Genomic DNA, 14,205 nt, shown 5'->3' with positions numbered 1-14,205 from the left:
AGATACCTTGTTTTATGTGTATTTCTAAAAGTTAGAGATCAAATTATCTTAATATTTAATCTTTTATTTGGTGCATGGAACGTCTTTTCAGATGAAACTTCTGGTAGTGGTTATATACTTTTTTTCAAATTATTTTCCACCAGCATATCAGCTCAGACAAAAGCAATTTGCCATCAGGCAGTGGGTTTGTCAATATTACTAAAAAGAATAGTTGAAATATGTTGATAAACTAAATATCACTAAAGATTAGAGAAATCAATTCTGAAACAACAGCTGCACAGCTGCCCAATTTTTAGGAACTCTTCAGTTACCCTAACACAGAAAAAGTGAAAATGTTAGTCGCTCAGTCATGTCCGACTCTTTATGACCCCATGGACTGTAGCCTTCCAGGCTCCTCTGTCCACGGAATTCTCCAGGCAGGAATCCTGGAGTGAGTTGCCATTTCCTTCATGGATTCAAACATGGCTTACAATTATTAGCTACTTTCCTAATGCCTCCTCTTCCAAAATAAACTCCTGGAAGATGAGAATGCAAGTACTGTGTCTACTTCCTCACCTTCAATCAGCCTTTCGCCCTTCACCCCAAGGAACTACTCAGGTAAAGCCATCGATGACTTTTTAATAGCTGGATCCAATCAAGTTTCTTTAGTAGAAGGATCACAAACCAGCCCTTGCTAACTTAACATGTAAGAGGAATTTACTAGAAGAACATCAGTCTCTGGACTTAAAGGAAGACATGCAGGCAGCAAGAGCTAATCAAAAGTCTTATCAGGGATCTCTGCTGGCATTACATTTGTGCCATCCCTGGGTCACTGGTTCAAGTTTCCAAGTCCCAGGTGAGCCCGTCCAACTTGCTGAGCTCAGGTCACACGCTCATCCCATGACTCAGAATAACAGAACAGAAGTTCCAGTTTGAGATGTCAACAACTGACTGACTTAACGAGATCAGCCCTGAGCTGACATCCCTTCCCCCACTTCCTCTATTTCCTGTTCTCTCATAGTAAATACATCACAAGTTCTGGTTAAAATAACTGTGTTGATATTATTATGACTCTAAATATTATTCGGTGATGGGCTGAGTAGTAACTGTGATTAATGTTTCCTGTCCTGGGTCTTTTTTTTTTTTTTCTTGTTATTTTTTTCACAGTTTCTTTTCTGTCATCCTTATTTCCTCTCTCTGTTGAAGAGTCTGTAGGAGGACAGCTTAAGCCCCACTCGGAGGTGGCTCTTCCTCATTCAGGGTCCTGAGTGGTGGAAGCTGCGGATGAGACTCCAGTGGCCGGATGAGCGCTCCAGTCCTCAGCAGGGAACTGCTGGTCTGTGTCCACAGGGGGCACCTGTGCGCCTTGAGACCAGTCTGTGCCCTCAGGCTGAGTAGCCGTCAGCCCAGGAGCTGGAGCAGTCCATTCACCCTGAAATTCTCCCTAGGTGACAGCCTTTCTCAGCAGCAGCCTGCTCTTCCTTTGCAGCCTCCTCAGGATCTTTTTTCAGAGAAGGCGATGGCACCCCACTCCAGTACTCTTGCCTGGAAAATCCCATGGACGGAGGAGCCTGGTAGGCTGCAGTCCATGGGGTCGCTAAGAGTCGGACACGACTGAGTGACTTCACTTTCACTTTTCACTTTCATGCATTGGGGAAGGAAATGGCAACCCATTCCAGTGTTCTTGCCTGGAGAATCCCAGGGACGGGGGAGCCTGGTGGGCTGCCATCTATGGGGTCGCACAGAGTCGGACACGACTGAAGCGACTTAGCAGCAGTTGCAGCAGGATCTTTTTTAGAAGTAGAGTTCAGTCTTCCCTGGTAGTACAGACAGTAATAAACCCGCCTGTGATGCAGGAGACCCAGGTTCCCATGCCTCCTTCATTGGCAGGTGTGTTCTTTACCCCTAGTGCCGCCTGGGGAGCCCCCCAGGTTTTCTGTATATCATCTATCCAATTATCTTTTTAATTGTCAAATACTCATCAATTATTATGCTCCACAACTCATAGATTGAGATTTATAGATTTCACTTTTGTGTAGGGGACTTCTTTCCATAAGCTTTTCTACTCTTAATAGGCTTCAGGGTGGAGTGATAAGCTGGTAAACCAAACTTTTGCTCTTGGAACTCCAAATGGCAACATATAGAAGGCTTTCTCTGCCACCATTTGGTTTCTCCAAAGAACACTCCAATATTCAGTTTGGGAGGCATGGGTTTGGCTGATGGGATTTCAAAAAAAGGAACAGGAAAAAATTGGGGTGTGAGGAGTCACATATTCAGCTTTCCAGATGGTGCAGTGGTAAAGAATCCTCCTGCCAATGCAGGAGATGCAAGAGACAGGGCTTTGATCCCTGAGTCGGGAAGATTCCCTGGAGTAGGAAATGGCAACCTACTCCAGTATTCTTGCCTGGAAAATTCCATGGACAGAGGAGCCTGGGGGGCTAAAGTCCATATAGTCCATGGGGTCGAAAAGTGTTGGATACAACTGGGCTAATGAATACACAAATACACACATTCAGCATACAGACTCACTTATCATTTCCCTGTGAGCACTGTACTCCACTTCCAGTTCCCAAAGAACCCATATGTACCTCCAAGTTCTGAGCCTGTCCTCAAGTCAGTGACCTTCTGTCTTGCAAAACTGCAGCCACCTTGTTAATTCTGTAATTTTATTCCTCTATTTCACTTCAGTAGGTGCTTTGGAAAGAAAAGGAGTGAATGTGGTCAATTCCCCATGCTTTTCCAGACTCCCAAATTTATTTAGCTCAGGAATTAGACCCTTAGGATCTTATTTTCTCAAAGTCATTTCTTTTTTGCCTTTCATCCCTTGCTTTTGAGTTCCATTTCCCTCTCACTAACGTATGTCCTTTAGATTTTAGGTATGTGAGTGAAAAATTCTCCATCTTTTACCACTTTCACTAACAGCTTGATGGGTTTTTACCAGGTGAACGTATGTGTATTCGCTTCCCAAATCAGAGTTTTGTCAGCCACACCATAAGCCTGTGTTCTCCATTCCAATCACAAACCCCTCACTGACCCAAAAGTAGTCACTATCCTAACTAGGACAGTCACAATTTTTAAAACTCTTTAAGTATATATTTAGACTCTATCATCTTACTCTTATTTTTTAATTTGATGTCTTTAAAAAAATATTTTATTGAAGTATAGTTGATTTACAGTGTTGTCTTAATTTCTGCTATACCGCAAAGTGATTCTATTAGACATATCGTATTATTTTTCATTTTCATTTCCATTATAGTTTATCACAGTGTATTGAATCCCTGTGCTATACAGTCAGACATTATTGTTTATCCTATTATAATAATTCGTATCTGCTAATCCCAAGCTCCCAACCCTTACTTCTCCCACTCCTTCACCCCTTGGGAGTGTACAGAGGGAAATAGTATTCCGTTGTATGTATATATGTGTGTATGATAACAAAGATGTATATATATCACGTCTTCTTTATCCATTCATCTCTCGATGGACATTTAGATTGTGTCCATGTCTTGGCTGTTGTGAACAGTGCTGCTATGGACACTGGGGAGGCATGTTTCTCTTTGAATTATAATTTTGTCCAGATACATACCCAGGGGTGGAATTGCTGGGTCATAAGGTAGCTCTCTTTTTAGCTTTTCGAGAAAGCTTCATACTGTTTTCCATAATGACTGCACCAGTTTACTTTCCTCCCAACAGTGTAAGAGGGTTTCCTTTTCTCTACACCCTTTCTAGAATTTCTTATATGTAGGCTTTTTAAGGACGGCTGTTCTGACTGGTGTGAGGTGGCACCTCCTGGTAGTTTTGATTTGTGTTTCTCAAATAGTTACGTTGAGCATCTTTTCATGTGTCTTTTGGGCATCTGTGCGTCTTCTTTGGAAAAACGTCTATGTCTTCTGCCCACTTTTTGATTGGGTTATTTGCTTTTTAATATTGAGTTGTATGAGCTGTTTTAACATTTTGGAAATTAAGCCTTTGTCAGTCACTTCATTTGCAAATATGTTCTCCCAGTCTGTAGGTTTTCTTCTCATTTTGTTTATGGTTTCCTTTGCTCGTGTTTGATTAGGTCCCATTTTAAAATTTTGTCTCTGTTTCTATTGCCTTGGGAGTTAGATCATATCAATGTTTTCTTAGGTCTGTGTCTGAGAATAATTTACCTATGTTCTCTTCTAGGAGTTTTATGGTGTTGTGTCTTATATTTAAGTCTTTAAGCTATTTTGAGTTTATTTTTGTGTGTGGTGGTGTTACTGAAAGAGTGTGGTGGGTCCAGCTGCTTGTTACTCAAAAACCAGTAAACAGGACAAGTTGGTGGAAAGGAAAATTTGCTTTCTTTCAGATGCCAGCAACTGAGGGTGGGCGAGGGTAGTGGACATCTGTCCAAAAGCCAACTCCTCCCTCCTCAACAAGCAGTGGGGCAAGAAATTTTATAAACAGAAGTGGGGGGGCGGCCACATGCAGAAATAGCACAGTCATCGCTAACAGTCATCTTCAGATTGATCATCAGTGGTCCGACCAGCGTCATCTTGGTGGTTTTAGGTACAGTTAATCTTCAGTTCCAGGGTTCACTGGTTCCCGTTTCTTTGTGGCCAGTTCTTGGAATTGTAGCAGCTCACGTCCTGGGTACAGTCTGGTCATCATGTAGTTAGCTTTTCCACATGGTGTTTTAGTATCTATAAGACAGCTCACAGGATATGGCTCAGAATAAAATCTAGGGCCCTTGAGAAAGAACTAAAGGTCCTTGACCATGCTTAATAACTACATTCTTGTTATTTAGTCTCCTTTGGCTGTTATCCTTTGTTTCCACATTTCTCTCTTCTCTGATTAAGCTTCTTTGACTAAACTTTTCCACAGGCAGAAGGCAGGCAGAAGACATGGTCGGGGCTGGGGGATGGGGGGCAAGGACCATATGGTCCTGCTCCATTTCAGTCCCCACTGTTCTTTGACCCTCCTCAATCTTGAGGAAGGACAGCTACAGAACAAGACTGGGAATAAACTTTCATAGCACCTGGACAAATGTTTGAAAATGACTAGACACATTACAATGAGGATAATAATAAAAATGCATCTTTGTATTTTTCTCTGAATATATTTTTCTCTTAATGGTTAAAGCAGATGTACATATATATTTCATAGGCCACAAACAGGCTGCTTTGGCTAGCCTAAAGTTCAAAGTAAAGTCAGAATGACTTCCCCACACCTCAGTGTGTGAAAATTTCTTCCATCATTTTCCCCTTTTAACTGTAACTCCTTTCATAGGAAGCACTGATAATCAATATATTTTTCCAGTGTTGCCAGAGTGGTTCTTTCGCTTGCTCTGGCCCACCCACGCCCCTCATTGCTAGGCCTTCTTTTTATTTATGTGTTTGCCTAGTTGTCCATGCTGGGGAAACTAATCAGATGCCATGAACAGGCCCAGAGATTAACAGGGAAATGCTTTGTAGGCCGCACAGTTTATCACCTACACCCTTAAAGGCAGCAGTGCTACAGACCATGCGTAGTTACACTCTGTAACATCTTTACTGGACGATTTTTCCATCTTGAATATTAGGGTCAAAAGTATGCTTAGAAACAAAGCAATTATTTTCCGTTAGAAGTCTGTGTTAACCAAAATCAGATCAATATTCCAGGAGAACTTTGCTTTCTTAACAGAGAGACAAAACCAAATTCAGTCTTGCATCAGTTTACTGTTAATAACAAAATTCATTTACCTAATTAAATTCAGTCTAATCTTAATCCTGACAACATACAAAATTCTTTTCTCAGAGTTCCTTTTTAATAAACCTTTTATCATCTTCTGGATCCAAAGAAATTTGTCCTGTATTTCCTCATCCAGAAACAAACAACTGTAGGACAAAATTATTATCGTTTTTTTCTAACCAAAAACATCTCTATTTTTTATACCTTTTCTTCACACACAGCACGTATCCGACTTGCTTTACATACTAAAATGGTTCCCTTATCGTTTTGATATATCACAATTTTTAATCCTTGAATACATTAACAAAACCAAGAAACAAGTGATTAAAATGTTACACCAGCATTTTCTATTTGGCAAACTTAAGAATATATTCTATAATCTTAAAAAAAAAAAAACTTTTTTTCATAGCATAATTTTTCTTCAGTGTTACAACATGCATGTTTAATAAACCAAAACATCTTTAGTTTCCCTCTTGGTCTTACAAGAAGACAAAAGCAGGTAAATTTAGATTTGTTTGATTTATAAGTGTTTATTTCTGTTTAAGGCCAATTATATACAGCTCTTTTACAAATAAACCTCAGCAATATTATCCAAGGACAAAAACACATATTGAGACATACAAACATCCAGATAAACAGAGATCTCATTGTTTCATTTTTTTTTACATTTCATGAATTAGGCATTGCAATTAAACTTATCAGTCAGAATAGCCAAATTTACACACTCAATTTTAAAAGGCTTCCCTCCTTTTCTTTTTTCTTTTTGATTTGAATTTTTACTATTAACCCAAGGCTGAAGATCCAGGCAAAGTGGACTGTATTTATATTTCAAGGACGTGATAAGTGTTAACTTCAGATTTTCTGCTAGGCATATTTTTGTTTCCTCAGAGTCTGAAAAAAGTTTTATCAAGCTGGCTTTCCCTAACGGCATATGCAAAATGAACCGTTTTTGTTTTTGTTTTAATTTCAAGAGTTTCATCTTAACGTATCTTCTCCAGACTTTAAAGGATACTGTTGCCAAACATACATTGTCCCAAAAAAAATCACTTCTTTTTAGTCATAATTTCATGGGTAAAATTTTTCTTAATGAATTGGACCTGAATGGACCATTATATATGTCAACAAGAGTACCAGTCATACAGATGGAGGACACACTCACACAGCTATTACAAACACTCTTTGAAGGTGACCCGTACGAAATCCCAAACAAACACTTCCCCAACATAAACAGTCCTCAACAGTAGTCAGATGTCAGACTCAATTGGCCAGAATGCCCAAATAGCACTTCATGCTTCAAAATGGTCCTCAAAGGCAGACAGACATCAGAAGCAATTGGGAAAAATGTCCAAATAGCAGGCAGTGCTCACAGTCTTCAGCGGCAGTCAGAACCAATTGGCAAGAATGCCCAAACAGCACTAGTACTCACAAACGGGAAGGCTGCCCATGTGCACACCGGTGGATTTACCTGGTTTTGGAGCTCGTCAGCTTGTCCCAAGTGCAAGTTCCCATTCCACAAAAGAAAAGCATAAGTTGGCAACCAGTGCCGAGCAGGGGAGAAACAGGGAGGATCCTCAAAACAAATGGTTTTTGCAGCAGCTAGGAACGTCCCCCCAGTTCCCTACTTGGGGCTGGCCAGCCATAAACAACAGGCTAATACACTGTCATGGCCACAGTTCTCCCCTGAAAAACCCAGGACAGTCAGGTGCCATGAAAGCAGGAGCCAGCAGCAGCCAGCCCCAGGTTGGGCCACCAAAATCTGTTACTGAAAGAGTGTGTGTGGGGTCTGATCACTGCTTAAAAGCCAATAAAGAGGCTAGGTTGGTGAAGAGAAAAGTTTGCTTTATTTCAGATGCCAGTCACTGGAGGGACAGGAGGAAGATGGCAGACATCTGTCCAAAGGCCAACTCCCCCCACCCCCCGACAAGCAGCGGGGCAAAAGATTTTATGGATAGAAGCGGGGGTGGCTACATGCAGAAATAGCACCGTCATCCCTAACAGTCATCTTCAAATTGACCAATAGTGGTCTGACTAATCAATTTGAAGATGACTGTTAGGGATGACTGTGCTATTTCTGCGTGTAGCCACCCCCACTTCTATCCATAACATCTTTTGCCCCCCCTGCTTGGTGATTTTAGGTACAGTTAATCTTCAGTTCCTTGGAGAAGGCAATGGCACCCCACTCCAGTACTCTTGCCTGGAGAATCCCATGGACAGAGGACCCTAGTGGGCTGCAGTCCATGGGGTCGCTAAGAGTCGGACACGACTGAGCGACTTCACTTTCACTTTTCACTTTCATGCATTGGGGAAGGAAATGACAACCCACTCCAGTGTTCTTGCCTGGAGAATCCCAGGGACGGGGGAGCCTGGTGGGCTGCTGTCTATGGGATCACACAGAGTTGGACACGACTGAAGTGACTTAGCATAGCATAGCATAGCAATCTTCAGTTCCAGGGTTCATTTGTTCCCGATTCTTCGTGGTCAGTTTTTGGAACTGTGGCAGCTTATGTCTGGATGCAGTCTGGTCATCATGTAGTTAACTTCTGCACCTGATGTTTTAGCATTTAGAAGACCCGTCACAAGATATGGTTCAGAATTTTATCTACAGCCCTTGAGAAAGAACTAAAGGTTCTTGACTATGCTTAATGACTACATTGTTATTATTTGGTCTCCTTTGACGGTTTTCCTTTGTTTCCACACTTCTCTCTTCTGTGATGAAACTTATTCTTTGACTGAAGTTTTCCACAGACAAAGGGCAGGCAGAGGGCATGGTGGGGGAGGGGCAAGGCCCTGGTGTCCCGCTGTTTCAATGGGAGGGCCTGCTCGTCATTGATCCACCTGCAGCTGTCTCCGACTTTTCCAGCACCACTTGCTGAAGAGACTGTCTTTTCTCCATTGTGTATTTTGCCTCGTTTGTTGAAGATTAATTGACTATAGGTGTGTGGGTTAATTTCTGGGCTCTCTATTCTGTCCCATTTATCCATATGTCTGTTTTTGCGCCAATACAAAACCTGTTTTGGTTACCCTAGCTTTGTAGTATTGGCTGAATCCTGGGAGGGTTATGCTTCCTGCTTTGTTCTTTTTCCTCAGGATTGCTTTGGCAAACTTGAGTCTTTTACAGTTCCACATAAGTTTTAGGATTATTTGTTTTAGTTCTGTGAAAAATGTTATGAGTAATTTGATGGGGAGCACATTAAATCTGTAGATTGCTTTGGATAGTATGGCCACTTCAACAATATTAATTCTTCCATTCCCAGAGCATAGGATATCTTTCCATTTCTTTGAATCATCTTCAGTTTCCTTTATTAATGTTTTTTAATTCCCAGCATATAGGTCTTTCACCTCCTTGGTCAGGTTTACTCCTAAATATTTTATTGTTTTGACATGATTTTAAAAGGTTTTGTTTTTTAACATTCGCTTTCTGATATCTCATTGTTAGTGTAAGGAAATGCAACCGATTTCCATATGTTAATCTTGTATTTGGCTACCTTGCTGAATTTGTTTATCAGTTCCCGAAGTTTTTGTGTGGAGTCTTTAGGGTTTTCTACAGAGTATTGTGTCATCTGCATATAATGACAATGTTACCTCTTCCCTTCCAATTTGGATACCTTTTATTTCTTGTCTGATTGCTATGACTAGGATTTCCAATTCTATGTGAAGGAAGTGGTGAGAGTGGGCATTCATATCTTGTTCTGGATTTTAGCAGGAAGGCTTTCAGCTCTGCACCATTGGGTATTATATTGGGTGTATGTTTGTCATAAATAGCTTTTATTATGAGATGTGTTCCCTCTATACCCGATTTGGCAAAAAGTTTTCATCATGAATGGATGTTGAATTTTGCCAAATTTTTTTCCTGCATCTATTGAGATGATCATTGGTTTTTTTCTTTTCCTTTGTTGAAGTGATGTATCACACTGATTGATTTGTGTGTGTTGAACCATCCCGTGACATCGGGATGAATCCAACTTGGTCATGGGATATGATCTTTTTTATGTGTTGTTGGATTTGGTTTGCTAATATTTTGTTGAAAATTTTTGCATCTTTATTCATCAAGGATATTGGTTTATAACTTTCTTTTTTGGTAGTGTCTTTGTCTAGTTTTATATCAGGGTGATGGTGGCTTCATAGAATGTCTTTGGCAGTATTCGTTCCTCTTCAGTCTTTTAGAAGAGTTTGAAAAGGTATTTTTGGTAGAATTTGCCTGTGAAGCCATCTGGTCTTGGACTTTTGTTTGTGGAGAGGGTTTTCTTTTTTTTTTTGGAATTACAGATTCCATTTCACTTTCAGTCTGTTAAAATTATCTATTTCTTCTTGGTTCAGTTTTGGTGAGCTGTATGTTTCTAGAAACTGGTACATTTCTTCTGGGTTGTCAAATTTGTTGACATGCAATTGTTTGTAATATTCAATTAGGGTTTTTTGTATTTCTGCAGTATTGGTTGTTATTTCTCCTTTCTCATTTATTTTGTTTAGTTGGGTCCTCTCTTCACTGTAAGCCTGGCCTCTGTTTGTCAATTTTGACACCCCTGTTTGTCAATCTTATTTACCCTTTTAAAGAACCAGCTCTTGGTTTTATTGATTTTTTTCTATTGTTTTTTAATCTCTATTTTATTTATTTCATCTTTGATCTTTATTATTTCCTCTCTTCTGTTGACTTTTGTCTGTGTTTGTTCTACGTTCTGTAATTCTTTTAGGTAGTAGGTAAGGTTGTTTATTTGAGATCTTTCTTATTTTATGAGGAAGGCCTGTATTGCTATGAATTTCCTTCCAAGAACTGCTTTTGCTACATCTCATAGATTTTGTATGGTTGTGTTTTCATTGTCATTTGTCTCAAGGTATTTTAAAATTTCCTCTTTGATTTCATCATTGACCCATTGGGTTCTTAGTAGTACGTTGTTTAGTCGCAATGTAATCTTTTTCTTCTCATTTCTTTTTCTGTGGTTGATTTCTAGTTTCATACTGTTTAATGCCTTTTTCGGAGAAGGCAATGGCACCCCACTCCAGTACTCTTGCCTGGAAAATCCCATGGATGGAGGAGCCTGGTAGGCTGCAGTCCATGGGGTCGCTAGGAGTCGGACACGACTGAGCAACTTCACTTTCATTTTTCACTTTCATGCACTGGAGAAGGAAATGGCAACCCACTCCAATGTTCTTGCCTGGAGAACCCCAGGGACGGGGAAGCCTGGTGGGCTGCCGTCTATGGGTCGCACAGAGTCGGACACGACTGAAGCGACTTAGCAGTAGCAGTAATGCTTTTGTGGTCAGAAAAGATGACTGAAATAATTTATATAGTCTCAGACTTGTTGAGGCTTACTTTGTGTCTTAGTATGTGGTATGAGGATGTTCCACAGATGCTATGCACATGAACTTGGGCAAATCTGGGAGATGGTGAGGGACAGGGAGGCCTGCAATCCACGGGGTTGTGAAGAGTTGGACACGACTTGGCAACTGAGCAACAATAACATGAGGATATTCCATGTGCACTTGAAAAGCATGTGTATTCTAGGTTTTGTTAATGTAATGTCCTGAAACTATCAATTAGTCTAACTGTTCTAATGTATCATTTAGGATAATTTGATGCCTTTTAATCTAATGTCTTTTATTTCCTTTAATCCAGTGGTTCTCCTCACTCTTTTTCATACAATTTATCTACTGAACTCAGCTGTCTGACTTGGGTTCCCCACAGTCCGGATTTTGCAGACTGTACACTAATGTACTTCCCTGGTGGCTCAGCTGGTAAAGAATCCGCCTGCAATGCAGGAGACCTGGGTTCGATCCCTGGGTTGGGAAGATCCCCTGGAGAATGGAAAGGCTACCCACCCCAGTATTCTGACCTGGAGAATTACATGGACTACAGTCCATGGGGTTGCAAACAGTTGGACATGACTGAGCAATTTTCACACTAATGGTGTATTTCAGTATGTCTTTGTCCTCTATTTCCTGTAAATTGGCAGTTGAATCCAGAGTGTTGGAAAAGTGGTGTTGGAAAAGTCGGATTGATTAGATTCAGGTTTGATCTCTTTGGTAAGACTATACATTATTATGAATTTATGTATGTAAACTTATTTATACGGTGTCAATCCATTCTAATTATCACCCTTGCTACTGCTGCTAAGTCACTTCAGTCGTGTCCAACTCTGCGAGACCATGTAGACAGCAGCCCACCAGGCTCCTCGGTCCCTGGGATTCTCCAGGCAAGAACACTGGAGTGGGTTGCCATTTCCTTCTCCAATGCATGAAAGTGAAAAGTGAAAGTGAAGTTGCTCAGTCGTGTCCGACTCTTAACGACCCCATGGACTGCAGCCTACCAGGCTCCTCCATCCATGGGATTTGCCAGGCAAGAGTACTGGAGTGGGTTGCCATTGCCTTCTCCAATTATCACCCTTATTGAAACTCAAATTATCCCATCTTTGACCGATGGAGAACTTCTTCAAGTTAGCCTTCCTGGGTCCTCTGGACGTGACCCTAGAAGTCTTTAATAGTTCCTCTGCTCTCTGGTATAAGATATATTATGTTGATTCTATACATTTCCTGCCCCAGATCTAGAATCATCCAATTCTCCAAGTAATCTTTGCTTCTTTAAGTGGGAGTTGGTATTTCAAACTGCAGTCCAGCTGGTAACAGTGAACACTGCTAGTGAAAATAATGCAGGAAACTAGATATTTGATACTCATGATAATTACTCATTTCACCCCATATTACATACGTATGTGTATATATATGTGTGTGTGTGTGCTCAGTCATGTCTGACCCTTTGCAACCCCATGGACTGTAGCCTGCCAGACTCCTCTGTCCATGGGATTTCCCAGGCAAGAATACTGGACTGGGTTGCCATTTCCTCTAATATTGCCATCATCAATACACTGAAAAGTTAAATTTTTGCTAATGCTCTTCCCAAACTCCTTCCCAGTTTTACAGTAATTTTGTACCAATATTTCAGATTATAAATCCATCTCAGATTATACTCTTTGTGGCTCTCAGCTCCAGATCTTTGTTTGCTGTGCAATAATGGAGCTGAACTCTGCAAATACTTCTCCAATATCAGCTGGTTTAATGTTAGGCTTTGTTAATGGAGGGTGCTCTTGGGAGTGGAGGCATGGAGGTACTGGAGAAGGAAGAGGCTTCTCTTTCTGATTCTTGTGTGCTTATCTCTTTGGGCTCCCCTGCAGAGCCGGTGGTTCCTTCCAGCATTGCCCACAACAAGCAGCAGCTTCCCAGGGCAGTTTCCCCAAAAACACCATGTTTTAGATGGCTTCATGGAGTGGTATGCTGCTGGCATATCACCTTCCTGAAAGTGGCTGCTCTGGGCACTTTGCAGTGAACTCTGATAAAGTCATTTCTCTCTGGATAGCTTCTCCAAGAACTCCAGGGAGGATTTAATGGGTTCCATTGGGGCCACAGAAGAACTGATGCTTTTGAATTGTAGTGTTGGAGAAGACCCTTGAGAGTCCCTTGGGCTGCAAGGAGATCCAACTAGTCCAGCCTAAAGGAGATCAGTCCTGAGTGTTCATTGGAAGGACTGATGTTGAAGCTGAAGCTCCAATAATATGGCCACCTGATGAGAAGAACTGACTCATTTGAAAAGACCCTGGCACTGGGAAAGATTGAAGGCGGGAGGAGAAGTGGATGACAGAGGATGAGATGGCTGGATGGCATCACGGACTCGATGGACATGAGTTTGGGTAAACTCCGGAAGTTGCTGATGGACAGGGAGGCCTGGTGTGCTGCAGTCCACGGAGTCACAAAGAGTCGGACACAACAAAGCAACTGAACTGACCGACTGACTGACCGATGGGGGCCACAGCAGTGAGCCACAATTATGCCCTCTTCAAGTAGGAGGTGGCTGGGGTGTGGGGTCAGGGGCCAGGGCCAGGGCCAGGGTGTTTCTTGGCCACTCTATTTCAGTTTGAGTGGTGGCTTCTCTCTGTATCTACTCTTCCTCCTATACACTAAGTGTTCTCTTTGCCTGTTAGCAGTCAGCCTCCTTTTATTCCAGTTCTATTAATAATTCTTCATAGTATTGAACATAGTCCTCGGTTCAAATTACTATGTAGTTTCTATCTCTTGACTAGACCCTGACTGAGACAAATCTTCTTTTAGTCTTGGTTCTAAATGTAATATTTCAAGTCACTGTGAGTAATTTTGGTTACTGAGCTTCACTCCTCAGGAAAAACTCAAATAAATGATAGTCTGAGTTCTTTCGTTTTGATAACAAATACACTTTTATATTTGAAAGTCAGTTTTGCTGGACACAGAGCTCTTGGTTCTCATTTTCTTTGAGTATTTTAAATATTTCACCATTTTCTCCTCACATGAAGTATTACTACATGAAGCAGTAATTTTGAAGTATTATGGTAATCCAATTTTCTTTCAGAAATATTTTTTTACCTAAATGACCATTTTAAGAAACGTACAGTAATTTTACTACGTAGAATATATCTTGTTTATTCTGAGTGTTTTCAGGTACATAGTACACTCTTTCAGCATGAGACTTCAAATACATATATGAATATATGTGTGAATATATATATAAATAGAATA

Source organism: Bos indicus x Bos taurus, chromosome 23 (assembly GCF_003369695.1).
Source record: "Bos indicus x Bos taurus breed Angus x Brahman F1 hybrid chromosome 23, Bos_hybrid_MaternalHap_v2.0, whole genome shotgun sequence".
Classification (NCBI taxonomy): domain Eukaryota; kingdom Metazoa; phylum Chordata; class Mammalia; order Artiodactyla; family Bovidae; genus Bos; species Bos indicus x Bos taurus.
The sequence above is the reverse complement of the archived record's forward strand: the minus strand, read 5'-3'. Positions refer to the sequence as shown.